Source organism: Neolamprologus multifasciatus, chromosome 1 (assembly GCF_963576455.1).
Source record: "Neolamprologus multifasciatus chromosome 1, fNeoMul1.2, whole genome shotgun sequence".
Lineage (NCBI taxonomy): Eukaryota > Metazoa > Chordata > Actinopteri > Cichliformes > Cichlidae > Neolamprologus > Neolamprologus multifasciatus.
Genome location: NC_140439.1, coordinates 5,979,138 through 5,994,034, shown reverse-complemented (window position 1 = coordinate 5,994,034; position 14,897 = coordinate 5,979,138). Strand labels below are relative to the sequence as shown.

General features: G+C 42.3%; 1 long non-coding RNA gene across 1 annotated transcript in view; it reads left to right on the top strand.

The window, feature by feature from the left end:
• Nucleotides 1–14,897, top strand: part of LOC146525206 (uncharacterized) — a 374,600-nt gene that overhangs the window by 304,838 nt on the left and 54,865 nt on the right. The window lies entirely within an intron of this gene.

The window sequence follows — 14,897 nt, the reverse complement described above, 5'->3', positions numbered from 1 at the left end:
TTCCTAATGTGTTTGCAGCTTGTTATAATTCTAGACAAAGAGGAGTAGCAATTTTAATACATAAAAATGTTAATTTTACAGTACTTGATACAGTTATGGATCCAGAGGGTAGATTTCTAATTATTAAACTATCAATATTGAACAAAAAACTATGTATTGTAAGTATATATGGTCCAAATGTTGATGAACCCTCATTCTTCCACGGATTTTTTAGTGCACTCTCTGAACACCTTGATTGCACACTCATTCTTGGAGGCGACCTCAACCTTGGACTAAATGAAGAAATGGATAGGCTCAACACAACAGGAACTCAGCGCAATTGGCAATCCACAAATATAATCAAACAGTATATGAGCGACTATGGCCTTTGCGATGCATGGCGCTCCCTTCACCCCAACAGTAAGGAATATACTTTCTTCTCACATGTTCATCACTCCTACTCTCGTCTGGATTATTTTTTGGTCAGCAGCTCACTGCTGAGTGACATTTCAGACACTGAGATTCACCCTATAGCTGTCAGCGATCATGCTCCTGTATCTTTAACACTAATACACAAGAATAATACTACGCCAAGTAAAAACTGGAGATTTAACACATCACTACTTAAAGATGAAGACTTTATTAAATATTTTAAAAAGGAATGGACTTCATATTTAGACTTTAATGACACTCCCGGAACATCTGCTTCTGTTCTATGGGAAGCAGGAAAAGCTGTGATGAGAGGTAAAATAATTTCTTTCTCATCACACAAAAAGAAAGAAGAAAACAAAAATATTCAGGAATTAGAAAAAACCATCAAATCCTTAGAAGAAGCCTACGCGTTCCACCAAGATCAAGAAATAATGAACAAAATATGCAAAACAAAACTAGAATTAAATGAAATTATTAATAGAAAAACACAATTCCTTGTACAAAGACTTCGCTTGCAGAATTTTGAACACAGTAACAAACCAGGTCGATTTCTAGCAAACCAGTTAAAAATAAATAAAGAAAAAACAACTATATGTGCCACTAAAGATTTATCAGGGAACACAATATATGACCCTGGAAGAATAAACAAGATTTTTAGGGATTTCTATGAAACTTTATATTCACCACAAATAAACCCGTCTAAAAATGAAATTGATTTGTTTCTTGACAACGTAACTCTTCCAAAATTACTAGACAGTCAAGCAATGGCACTGGATTCGCCACTGACGCCAGGTGAACTCCAGGAAGCCCTGATAAGTATGCCCATTAATAAAGCTCCAGGTCCAGACGGCTTTCCTGCAGAATTCTACAAAGAATTCTGGACAATTTTGGCACCAGTATTCCATGGAATGTTGCAGGAAATCAAGAAAAATGGCAGACTACCACCAAATATGAATTCTGCTAACATTAGTCTCCTGCTAAAACCAGGAAAAGACCCTTTATTTCCCTCAAGTTATCGTCCAATATCCCTTATAAATGTAGACCTTAAAATAATCTGCAAAGCTCTCTCAAAGAGATTAGAGAAAATAACCCCCCTCTTAATTCATCCTGACCAAACTGGTTTCATAAAAGGTCGGCACTCCTCAACAAATACTCGTAGATTTCTTAATTTAATAGACTACTCATACAATAAAAACATTGAAACCATAATATTATCTCTAGATGCAGAAAAAGCATTTGACAGAGTTAACTGGAAATTTTTATTTGCAACTTTACACAAATTTGGTTTTGGAAACTCTTTCATAAATTGGATAAGAATATTATACAATTCCCCAACAGCTCGTATCAGAACAAATGACCAGACATCCTCCAGCTTTTGTCTCCTGAGGGGCACCAGACAGGGATGCCCACTCTCCCCTTCACTTTTTGCAATTTTTATCGAACCTCTAGCAGCAGCACTTAGACAAGCTACAACAATTAAGGGCATAAAATGTAATAACGTAGAACATAAAATCAGTCTCTATGCAGATGATGTGTTGCTTTTTCTGCAAAACTCACAAATCAACCTCTCTGAGGTAATTACTCTAATAAACTGGTTTTCAAGAGTTTCAGACTATTCAATTAACTGGCCAAAATCTACAGTTCTTCCCATTAACTGCTCCTTCCACAATTCATCTTCTGCCCCACTACAATCTGGAAATATTAAATATTTAGGTATTATTGTTTCTCCTAAGCTTTCAGACTTAATTAAATTAAACCACATCCCACTTCTAAAGAAAGTAGAAGGCGATCTGACTAGATGGAAATCTCTACCCATATCACTCATGGGAAGGGTCGCCACTATAAAAATGATGATCTTGCCAAAAATAAATTACTTATTTTTAATGATCCCTAACAAACCATCACAAGATTGGTTCAGATCTCTGGATTCACATATTTCTAAATTCCTTTGGAAAGATAAACCCCCGCGCATCAGCTTAAAAACGCTACAAAGAACCAAGGATAGAGGAGGACTAGATCTGCCTAATTTTCACCAATACTTCTTAGCCAACAGGCTTCAGTTCATCTCAGAATGGTTAAAATGTACCCTCTTAGATGAGCCCTGGCTAGATGTTGAACAGGCACTATGCAATGATCTAGAGATTTCAGACCTACCATTTATTAGCTCAAACATCAAAAGACATGAATGCTTTAAAAGCATCAACATCAGCTTTTCTCTGTCAGCATGGTGGGAGTTTCTAAAAATAACGGAGTCTTCATTAATCCCATGCAAACGTACACCTATCTGGAATAACCCTGACATATTACAAAACAAAAATATGATTAATTTCCCAGAATGGAGTTGTAAAGGAATTAAATACTTAGAACATATATTAGAGGGAACAGAATTTATTCCATTTGACAGACTAGTTACACAATATGGGATCAACAAGAAAAGATTTTTAGAATATCAACAAATTAAATCCATAGTAAAAAAGAAATTTAACCTCAGTCAAGTTGAATTACAAACACCACCAAGTGTGGTTCAATTTCTTACTCTTAAATCCCCCAAACTATTATCTAAAATATACAGAACACTTTCTAAAATAGATGAATCAATATCCCTTCCTATTGCAAAGTGGGAAGCAGATTTATCAGTCAGCTTAGACCAAAACGTCTGGTCTCAGATTTGCTTAAAAACCTTTAAATTTATTAAAAATCCCAATCTGCAATTAATACAATACAAAATACTGCATAGAGTGCACTATACAGGTCATCGAATGTTTAAGATGGGCTTTACATCCGCCAACAACTGCTCACACTGTCAAGGCAATACACCAGACAGTTACATCCACGCTCTTTGGTTCTGTCCACCAGTGCAGAAGTTTTGGCACGAGATATGTGAGGACTTATCAAAGTGTCTGAAATGTAAAATTCCAACCTCCCCTTTAGTATGCTTGTTGGGAAATTTGGATGATGTCACTACAGAAATTAATACAGTCCACATGGTTTTTATTGCCCTATGCATCGCCAAGAAAACGGTCCTCATGAACTGGAAAAATAAAAATAATCTTAATTCTAGCCAATACAGAAACTATCTAATAGATCACATTAGTCTCGATATAGCCTCTGCCACCACATTAGATCAATCCCTCTGGGCTCCTTTGATCGGCTCCATCACCTAGCGGGGGTGGGGGGTCGTGGTTTGGTCCCGCCTTGGCTATTGTGGTTGATGTGGAGGTTGGGATGGGCTTAGGGCACCTGGAGGACCCCTAGAGACGTTATCCCTGGAGGGCTTAACCCGGGGGTTGTGTTCATAACCTGGTTAGTGGCTCTGGTCGCTCTCAGAGGTTGTTCTCCTCGTGGCCGCGTGCAGCGGGGCTGGAGGATGGTCTGTGCTGGCGGACGTAGGTTACTGGCCTGGTGGCCTGGCTGCCCCTGAGTGGATCCGGGGCGGGCGTGGGGGTTTGGGGTTCGGGGGTGCTTCGCCTCCGTGCTGGGGCTCTGGCTGGGCCTTGGGGGCTTCGGTCCTCGTCGGTGTGTCGCCGAGGTTGTGGGCGGGTGGGTGCACGGGGGCTCAGCCCTGGCGCAGGGGGCCTCTTGTGCATCGGCCTAACCGGGGGGCTCTTGAACTGGCAGGGAGGTTGTTCCATCTTTGCAGGAGTCCACTCTGCAGGTGGGGGAGAGACATAGGAGAGGTGGAGAATAAACTTAACCTGGGTGTCTGTGTCTTGTGTAGTCTGGGAGATGATTGAATGTTGGGGTGGGTACAGTTTCCTCTGCGGTGGGGTAGAGTGGGCTGCCCCGGGTCCTGTGGGGCTTGGCGGTGTTGCTGCCGTAGGCCCCGGTCTGGATGGGCCTGGGCTCCCTTGCCTTGGTGGATACCAGAGGACGGGGGTGCATATTGGGGTCAGCGGGGGAGCTGGCCCTAGGGAGGGACACCCTCCCCTCCCTTCTTTTCCTCCCCATCCCCGTCTGCCTCCCTCTTCACGCTCCACCACACCCACCCACACAGGTAGGGCTTTGGGGTGCGGGTGTGTCACCAGGGTGCAGGGGAGACATTCCCCCCCCCTCTGTCCTCTTCTGGCCACCTGTGCCTCAATTTTATCTCACAACTTAGACATCCACATTACTTACACTCTCATAACACACACATATATATATATATATAGGGCCTTGAGGGTGGGCACGTTAACGGCGTCCAGTAGACGGTCTGTGTATTCAAACCTGCCTCTGGCGCCGGTGCCCACCTCTCAATTTTAAATCCATGTAGACATTGAGGGTTCTCGGGAGGGGCCGTGCTAACACCTGCTGCTCTCTGGCAGCAGCACCATGCTCTCCCTTGTTTTAAATACACTTTAGAGCAACACGCAGCAACACTACACTTGAGCGGGAGGAGGGAGGTATGGGGTCTTAACACACCCCTGTTCTCTGCTAGCCATCGGGGCGGGGGGGGCTGGGAAGAGATGCTGGCTGTCCGATTGGCCTCCCTGCTGCTGCGGAGCCTGGGGCGGTCTGCTTGCCTCCACCCCGGAGGGAAGGGTAACATCTCTTGGGTCTGGGTGCCGTTTCCATCTCTGGGGGTGAGGATACCTGGACCCGGGATATAGAGTATGTTTGGGGAGTGTGATTGTGTGTACATGTCCATTTACGTTTATTCCTGCATTGGGTGAGTGCTGAGTGTTTGTATATGTGTGCATGAGGGTGGGAATGCATGTCTGTGTCTGTGTGTGCCTGTTTGTCTGTGTCTATATGTCAGGTCGGGTCTTAGACTTCACCTCTCTGGGAACTCCAAGGCCCTCCAAAGTGTGGAGGCCTATCTCCCCTCACCACACTCCCTGCCGGTGACTGATGCCCTCAGGGGTCGGTGCGTTGGTGGTTCTTGGTGTCCGGGGCTGGGCGCTCAGGTATGTACCAGCTCACTCCCGGTGACTACTTGGCGGGGCCTGGCGCCTGCTGCTCGGTCAGGCCTCTTCCGGGGCGCGGGGGGCCCTCGGGCCTCCGGCCTCTGTGCCTGCGGCTCGGTTCACTCTGGCACAGCTGGCTGCCGGCAGAGCCGGCGGGCACGCCGGTGCAGCCCCCTCTAGCTTCTGCCCGGTGGCTACTGGGTGACCCCTCATCTGGGGATCCTCAGCCCTGCCCATGAAGGTGGCACGGATGCCCCTCCGGTGGTCCTCCTTGGGCTCTTGCACTCTGGGGCCTCTGGATGTCTGGGGCCTGGATCTCCTCCATGCCTGCTTCATGCCCTGGGGGACGGGGCTATGGCTCTCTACATCCTCTAGCAGACCATTACATGGGGAAACCATTTGAATACAAGCGCGCCGATCCACACAGGTGTGCACATGGGTGTTCACTATTCGTAGACTTAAATCACACCTTTCTTGGCTGCTACTTCAAAGCACATTGTGCGCTGTCTGTCCTGCGTGCTGCACAACAACATTCAATATTTAGTATTTACTGCTGTTTTCACTTAGCTAGATTAATGCGATGGTGTTGTGTATAGTATGTTGCATTGTTTTGTTTTGTTTTTTTGCTTGTTTTCTATTCTTTTTCTCTCAACAGGTGATCCCGGAGATATTTTTTCTTCCCCCCTTTCTCACTGTCCCTCTCCCCTTCTGTTTTTCTTTTCCTTCCTCTTTCTTTCTCCCTTTCCTATCCCTCACTCATGTCTGTCCCGTCTGTAACAACTGAAAATAAAATAAATAATAAAAACAAAGGTCGATCAAATGGACCAATACGGCAATGCCATGATGATCCATTTGGCAAAATAAATCCATTGGGTATCCTTGTTGGTCTTCAGACAACAATTCTGACGGCTAAAGAACCAAATGGGACAGGCGAGAAAAAAAAAAAAAAAGTGATACCGATTGTTTTAAGCTATAAAGGGAGCTTGTGTAGGTCAGTGTGTCATGATTGATGAGCTAAATCAGCTTACATTTGCCAATTCTGAAGATATTTTAAAGAACACCAAACGGCAGTGTTGTGATTTTTACTATTCACCATAATTCGCTAACACAGTAAAATAATACCTTTCAGCTTTTCTTATAAATCAATACTGTGTTTTTAGACACCTTCAATGTAAATTTGCATGTCTTTAAAAGACTTTGGGTCAACTTTGGTTGTTTAAATGTGCTATAGAGTAGTTTGTGCAACATTTGTGCTATATACTAATTTGAGCTATATTTTTTCATTAAAAAATGTTTTTAAAAATATACTAAAAATGTATTTAACACAATTCAGTGGGATTCATACTGAAAACAGAGGATAGAAAAAAAAGTATCAATCCAATTGCATTAGCATCAGTCTGATACTGATACCAGTGTTGGTGTCGATACTGTCTATATTTGGATCAATCTGCCCTCCTATAGTTGTAATTTGTTGCACAGTGTGTTGCTGATAAAGGTCCAGCTGCTGTATTTCCAGGGAGAGGAAAGAATGAGAGCTAACTTCTGTCAGAGATGGAGAACGATTACGTACTTTGAGTAGTTACACTTCAAGGACTATACTATTTCACTTTTGAGTAAAGATGCTAAATCAGTACTTTTACTGGAGTATTTTTTTAACAAAAATATCTCTTCTTCTGCTTAAGTGGAGAATGTCTGTACTTTTACTACCTCTGACCCGGAGTCAGGTGTTCTTCTCGGTTCTGGTGAGCTTTGAGCTCTCAGTCAAATTGGTGACCCTGTGGTAGACTTGCTTTTCAGGAGCCACTACGGACCAACCAGGAAATAAACACTGTAGATTTCAACATTGACATTTTGTGACATAATTTAAACACAGTTCGCCATTCTTATTGCTCTTGACCAGTGTTGGTCAAGTTACTTGAAAAAAGTAATCAGTAACTAATTACTGATTACTTCCCCCAAAAAGTAATCCCGTTACTTTACTGATTACTTATTTTCAAAAGTAATTAATTACTTAGTTACTTAGTTACTTTTTAAAAACACGATTTACAACCTGAATAGGTGATAAAGTGATAGATCTTTCAGCCCAATTCTACTTTTTCTACATAATCCATCATACAAAATGTAATCAAATGGAAAAGTCTCTTTTTAAAACTTGTTTTATTAGTTTTAATCTTTTAACTTTATGCATCAAGCAAACATTTAATTATCTGCAACATTCTCTGACTGGAAGAAATTAGTTTAACATTTAAACCTATTTTCTGCACATTCCAGCACATAAAATAAAATATTTTGTGTGTTTACACTCAGTCTTTCAAATAGATGCAAGTAAAACACAGCAGAAAATAAATAAAGTCAAAGACTAGCGGTCCTGTTGCTCTATTTTCACCTGTAAAGCAGGAGTGGGGTAGGCGGAGGGTTACCCTGGTGCAGGTGTGCAGCGGTCAGTGGAAGAATCCGCGAGTTTCTCTGTGAGTTTCCCATTACGTCGTAGCTACTCGGTGCTTGTTTGGAAGTTTAGGGGTTTTTCGCTGTAAAAAGAAGTTTTCTTCCCACGCACAACGGACACTAATGTTTTTGTCACTTTTTATGGAATCAAACTCAAAGTAAGGTCAGTACTTCCACGCTTTAAACGCTGCACGCTCATACTCTCTCTGCACTCGATATATGATCCATTGTTGATCTGCACACAGCTGTTGTCACGAACGTCGCACTCGCTTACGTCACTGTCATGAGACGTTCTCGCAAAAAAATCACGGTTTTAGTAATGCAGTAACGCAGCGTTCCTACGGGAAAGTAACGTAATCTAATTACTGTTTTTGCAATAGTAATCCCTTACTTTACTCGTTACTTGAAAAAGTAATCGGATTACAGTTACAAGTAACGCGTTACTGCCCATCTCTGCTCTTGACCAATAAAATATTTAAAAGTTTCTCAAGTTTGCCTGGTAATATTCCCATCTATGAGGTAACTGCAGAAACAGCAATTAAATATAGGTCACTACATCGATGCTCACAAGACCACAAGAATTAACTGGAAAACCTCATTGTTATTCTAGAAATCTCCACTCCTATTGTTCATGATGATTTTAGAATTTATTTTATTCCATAACAAAGAAATATGCCTTAAACAAATATAACACAGTAATATTTGACTAGTGCTGTACCATCAAATTTTTTAGCATAGTCTGTCTTTGTCTTTTCTTGTTTTATTCTTGGTTCTGTCTTTGTTAATTTAATATGGTTCTTGACTTAGCAGGAGGAGGAAGCATCTGCGACAACACTGCACACTCATCGTAACCGTGGAAAGTTTAAATTACAGTTTCCTTTTGCAGAAGGTGCATAACTATCTGTGGACTGAGAACGTTCACAGATAGTTTGTGTTGATGTTTTATTTGGACACACTCAATATTTGGCACAAAATAAGCAAATGTTTCCTCAGCACAAAGCTGCTGGAGTTTGTTTACCCTCAGAGTCTGATCTGGGTTAAAGATGCCAAACAGGATTTAAAAGTGGCCATATTTACCCATAACATTTCCCATAACACCTGGGACTGATTATTTAAAGATGATTTGCTTTTCACAATAACCATCAACTGTCTGTGACTATCACTAGTTAACCTAGGTGAGTTTCCTGAATATATTCTTATTTTGAGAGGTTGATATTTAGTCATCTGAGGAGATTGGTACACGGGTACAATCCAATTAATGTGCATCATTATATCTATTTATTTGAATTGCAAATTGCCCAAAGTGTCATTAAAGCAACAGGTTCATTTATAAAGTGCACTGTAGTTTTCCCAGTCCAGTCACCACTGCTCCTCTTAAATCCTGTTTCAGTTATTTAAAAATTAAAATAATGTCACTGTTGTCTGACGATGATATTGATATGTGTATGCATTTGCAGAGACATATCAGATAAGATAAGACACTTTTGTGAAAATGACAAATCTGGATTCAACATCTGGAACACAGAGTGTGGAATATGTAAACAAATCTAACCAGTTAAACTGGAACACCAGATTATTGATGGTGTGCCTGCTCCTTAAAGAGAATTTTGTACAATATCTCATTGACTGGGAAGGTTCAGGCCTAGGTGCGATTTTGGACAAGATGAAGCATAGCAGTTTGAAGCTATGCTTCAAAAAAGATAACACAGCCCTTCAGAAGCCCATTCAGAGCAGAAGAGAAGAACAACGTGACAGTATGTGAGAGTGATGAGTACGAGGACGTTCTCTGTGTTACAGAGGCAGACACACAGAATACAGTAAACACAGAGAAAGTGAGAGCCACTAAACTCTTTGCAGGCATGCTGATTGGCAAAGAGATTGTAAATTTTTAGATGGACTGTAATGTAATGGCAATTCACATGCTAAGCCTGCACACACAGTTAAAGGACACACAGACAGTGTTGATGATGTCCAACAAAAGTAAGATAAAGCTGTTGGAAAAGTGCAAAGTTAAGATACGCAACCCGAGAAATCAGAAACTATTGGTTGGAGTTTCAAGTGGTTGACAAAGAGTGTAAAGTACCACTGCTGGGCAAGATCCAAAACCCTCAAATAAAGCTCTACAACGGAGCCACTTTCCATTGCCTACCATTGAGGACATTTTGCCTGATCTGTCGAAGACTAAAGTGTTCACTGTCTGCAACGTGAAGAGTGGATTCTGGCATGTCAAATTGGAGGAGGAGTCAAGCTCCTTGACGACAATTCAATTTAATTCAATTCAATTTTATTTATAGAGCACCAAATCACAACAACAGTCACCTCAAGGTGCTGTATATTATAAGGTAGACCCTACAATAAAAAATACAGAGAAAAACCCAACAATGACCCCCTGTAAGCAAGCACTTTGGCGAGAGTGGGAAGAAAAAACACCTTTTAACAGGAAGGAACCTCCAGCAGAACCAGGCTGATAGTGTCCTCTGTGTTCTTTCTTATACTTGAACCCTTGTTTAATCCATGACTACTGCAAAGCATGAGGAAACTTTTCCACAATTGGGTTTATTCCTCTTGGACTGTCGAAAAGTCTGAGGCTGGCAGATATCCATCGTTTTTTTATTGCCCCGAGTTCTAAAAGGAGATCTGCAAGCTCCTGAAAGAGCTGTCTCTCGGAGCAACTCTGGGAAAGCTCTGTAGGCATTTGAACAGAGAAGCTTTAATTACTTTAGATGAACCATAATACCTGTCTAGCCTTTGCCATAAACGCTGAAGACCCGCTTATAGATTATTATGAACAGCCCTAATTCTCAGAGAACGCTGGAGAGACTCACCGCCAAGCCGCTTTGTGAGTAAATCAAGCTCTTCACTGCATTTTAGATTTAAATCTTCAGTGGCACTGTGGAACATAGATCTCCATGATATATGAGTCTCAGGCTAATTATCAAACACTGTCAGTCCTGGTATCAGAAGGCCATGACGTGAGAGGAGGGCAGAGAGGTCTGATACCTCCCCTTGTCGTTGTAGTGTGGCCGCTTCAACGTGGTTGGGCCAATGGGGAGCTGGAAATTTGGGCTGCCACACAAGTGGAGAGCTAGCGAGGTACTCATGTGAATATGCAGCCGCTGTTGATATGTCTGGCCTTGTGTTGTCCGTCTTCCGTATTAGTGTCGTTGTAGAAGTGGGTATCTACATACGATTGAGTGCGGCCGATGCCCATGGCTATAATGGCAGGAAAGTCTGGCGGGCTTCACAGACTCCACTTAGTCCTGAACCGCATCCTTGAGCACCCTTCCTGCTGCAAGCGCTGCTTTGCTGCCTCCATTCGGGCCTTTTCGGCCCCCTTGTCTATTTGGTTTTTAGCGCATTCTGCTCTGGCTCGAGCAGCTTCACCATTGGCTCGTGCTTGTGCTCCATGGCTCCAGGCTCGCTGCTGAGCCACTTGACCAGCATGATCTGCACTCTGCCCTAACTTCCAGTTGGGAAAACCACAAGGTGTCTCCTTGGTTGGACATGTCTGCTGTTGCTGGAGGGGAGTGTCTTTGGATCTTGGCAATCCGCTTGATGTGAGGACAATCTTTTTACTCTTCTTCCCTCAGATGAATGCTTCTATTCGGCTTATGCACCAAGCTAAACATAAATGGCTTCCGTGACCACTCAGGAGACCAAGAGTAAGGTCCATTTAGTGTACATAAAAAATACATAAATGCTACATTCAATACTGCTACCATATGTAAAAAAAAACAAAAACAATACGAGATCACAACATAAGAATAAAAAAGCATGGCAAGTAGTGTAGCAAATCCCATACGCCGTATGGTGTGTTTTTTCCATGCTAACAGGCAAAACAAAGCCTGAACAGCTAACTTACACCAGTAAGTGTAACAAACTCCATAAACACAAAAGAAGGACTAATAAGGAATGGTTTATTTGAAGAGTTTCAGTCAGGTTTCAGAGTTCATCACAGCACAGAAACAGCTTTAGTGAAGGTTACAAATGATCTTCTTATGGCCTCTGACAGTGGACTCATCTCTGTGCTTGTCCTTCTTGACCTTAGTGCAGCATTCGATACTGTTGACCATAATATCCTGTTAGAGCGATTAGAACATGCTGTAGGTATTACAGGTATTGCACTGCAGTGGTTTGTATCATATCTATCTAATAGACTCCAATTTGTGCATGTAAATGGAGAGTCCTCTTCACACACTGAGGTTAATTATGGAGTTCCACAGGGTTCAGTGCTAGGACCAATTCTGTTTACATTATACATGCTTCCCCTAGGCAGCATCATTAGAAGACATAGCATACATTTTCACTGCTATGCAGATGACACCCAGCTCTATCTGTCCATGAAGCCAGATAACACACACCAATGAGTTAAACTGCAGGAATGTCTTAAAGACATAAAGACTTGGATGGCCACTAACTTTCTGCTTCTTAACTCAGATAAAACTGAGGTCATTGTACTCGGCGCTGAAAAGCTTAGAAATATGGTATCTAACCAGATTCTTACTCTGGATGGCATTACCTTGGCCTCCAGTAACACTGTGAGGAACCTTGGAGTCATTTTTGACCAGGATATGTCCTTCAACGCACATATTAAACAAATATGTAAGACTGCGTTCTTCCATTTGCGCAACATCTCTAAAATTAGAAATATCCTGTCTCAGAGTGACGCTGAAAAACTAGTTCATGCATTTATTACTTCCAGGCTGGACTACTGCAATTCATTATTATCAGGATGTCCAAAAAACTCACTGAAAAGCCTTCAGTTAATCCAAAATGCTGCAGCAAGAGTACTGACAGGGACTAGAAAGAGAGAGCATATTTCTCCTGTTTTGGCTTCCCTTCATTGGCTTCCTGTTAAATCCAGAATTGAATTCAAAATCCTGCTCCTCACATACAAGGTCTTAAATAATCAGGCCCCATCTTATCTTAATGACCTTGTAGTACCATATCACCCTATTAGAGCACTTCGCTCTCGCTCTGCAGGCCTACTTGTTGTTCCTAGAGTATTTAAAAGTAGAATGGGAGGGAGAGCCTTCAGTTTTCAGGCCCCTCTTCTGTGGAACCAGCTTCCAGTTTGGATTCAGGAGACAGACACTATCTCTACTTTTAAGATTAGGCTTAAAACTTTCCTTTTTGCTAAAGCATATAGTTAGGGCTGGACCAGGTGACCCTGAATCCTCCCTTAGTTATGCTGCAATAGATGTAGGCTGCCGGGGGATTCCCATGATGCATTGAGTTTTTCCTTTCCAGTCATCTTTCTCACTCACTATGTATTAACAGACCTCTCTGTATTGAATCGTATCTGTTATTAATCTCTGTCTCTCTTCCACAGCATGTCTTTTATCCTGTCTTCCTTCTCTCAACCCAACCGGTCGCAGCAGATGGCCGCCCCTCCCTGAGCCTGGTTCTGCCGGAGGTTTCTTCCTGTTAAAAGGGAGTTTTTCCTTCCCACTGTCGCCAAATTGCTTGCTCATAGGGGGTCATATGATTGTTGGGCTTTTCTCTGTATCTATGAAGCGCCTTGAGGCGACATTTGTTGTGATTTGGCGCTATATAAATAAAATTGAATTGAATTGAATTGAATAAGCTGTACAATAAATCAGATTATGCCATCTCAAGTGAAACAGAAGCAGGAACCATCAGAAGCACGAAACACTGGACCTGCTGAGTGCGAGGAGCAAAAACTGCCTTAATATGAGCTTCTAGGATCTTCTGCTGTTGACCCACTAGATGGCAAGCTTTTGCCAGGAGCATCCCAGGAATAAACACGTTGGTTGACAGATCTATTCAATTACTTACAGCACAAATGAATATGACCCGTCCTATAACTAACTCATAACATATCTCAGAAATCACCCGAGGGACAGAATACATTACAATAACAGTTTTATTTTTGTCAAAAATAACAAAGGTCCCCAAACTTTAAAATGAAAAACCAAAGGGTTTTTTGGTTGTTTTAAATATTAACAAAAAAGCAAGACAAGACTGTCCAAAGATCGAAGGATGTACAACTACGAACTATTAACTCATAAGGCAAGCCTAATAACGGTTCTGAAAATTCTGAAAACATTTTCATGAAGACCAACACAACAGTGTTGTGATTTTAAATACCTACAGGGTAGTCCAGGGTGTAACCCACTTAAACCCTAAGACAGCTGGGATAGGCTCCAGCTCCTTCCCCTACATATTAGACTTAGAGGGAGGGCTCTAGACTATTTGCCACGGTTTCACTGGTGCGCCTAACGTTGTTTTCTTAGGTGCACCAGCGCAAAAGTTTAACATCGTTTAACACCGCAGTTTTACATGTGCACTTTCTGGTAGTGGGGGGAATTGCTGTCCATACAGACAGTATTGATTTGGAGCACATTTAAGATAAGTTACTGAAAAAGTGATGTGCTTAAAGTGCTTTGGCACTCTTTGGATATATTGTAGGCAAAGTTAAACCTAACCATCATCTCGGCCTCTGACAACCTGTTTACTGCTGCCTACCACTGAACGGCAGTGGGGAGAGGGGACACTTGGGCATTTATCACAGCATATAATGTGTTTTCTGCATACACTGTGCTTTTTCAGTGTTTCAGTTCGAAAAGTATTAGCACCAGTCACAAATGCAGTATTGCTGGCCAAGGTCTTTCCACATCATGACAGTAAACACAGTGCATCATGTTGTCAGCCTTACCAGTGAAACTGGTCAAGCCGCTCTCTTCCAAACGTTTACACTTTCGACCTTTTGCTTTCAGTGGGCTCTGGCTCGGAGTCAATCATATGTGGCTCATTATGTGATGCGGTCTCCGAACCAGTGTTAGACATAACCTGAGAGGTCAGTGGCTCAGTGTCGGTGTACTGGCTACGAACTTCCAGATGGAAACTGTCACAGAGGAGCTGACAGCTCATCACTGCATAATACACCAGGAGTCGTTATGTGGCAAAGCCTTGAAAATGGATGTGATGACCATCATAACGCGTGCAGTTAACTTCATCAGAGACAAAGGTTTAAATCACCGCCAGTTCAAGGCATTTCTGGGAGAGTTAGATACAGAGTACGGGGACTTGCCCTATCACACAGATGTGCGATGGCTAAGCCAGCGAACGGTGCTGCAAAGATGTTTCGAGCTTCGTGAGGAGATCTGTCTGTTCATGGAAAGCAAAAGGAAA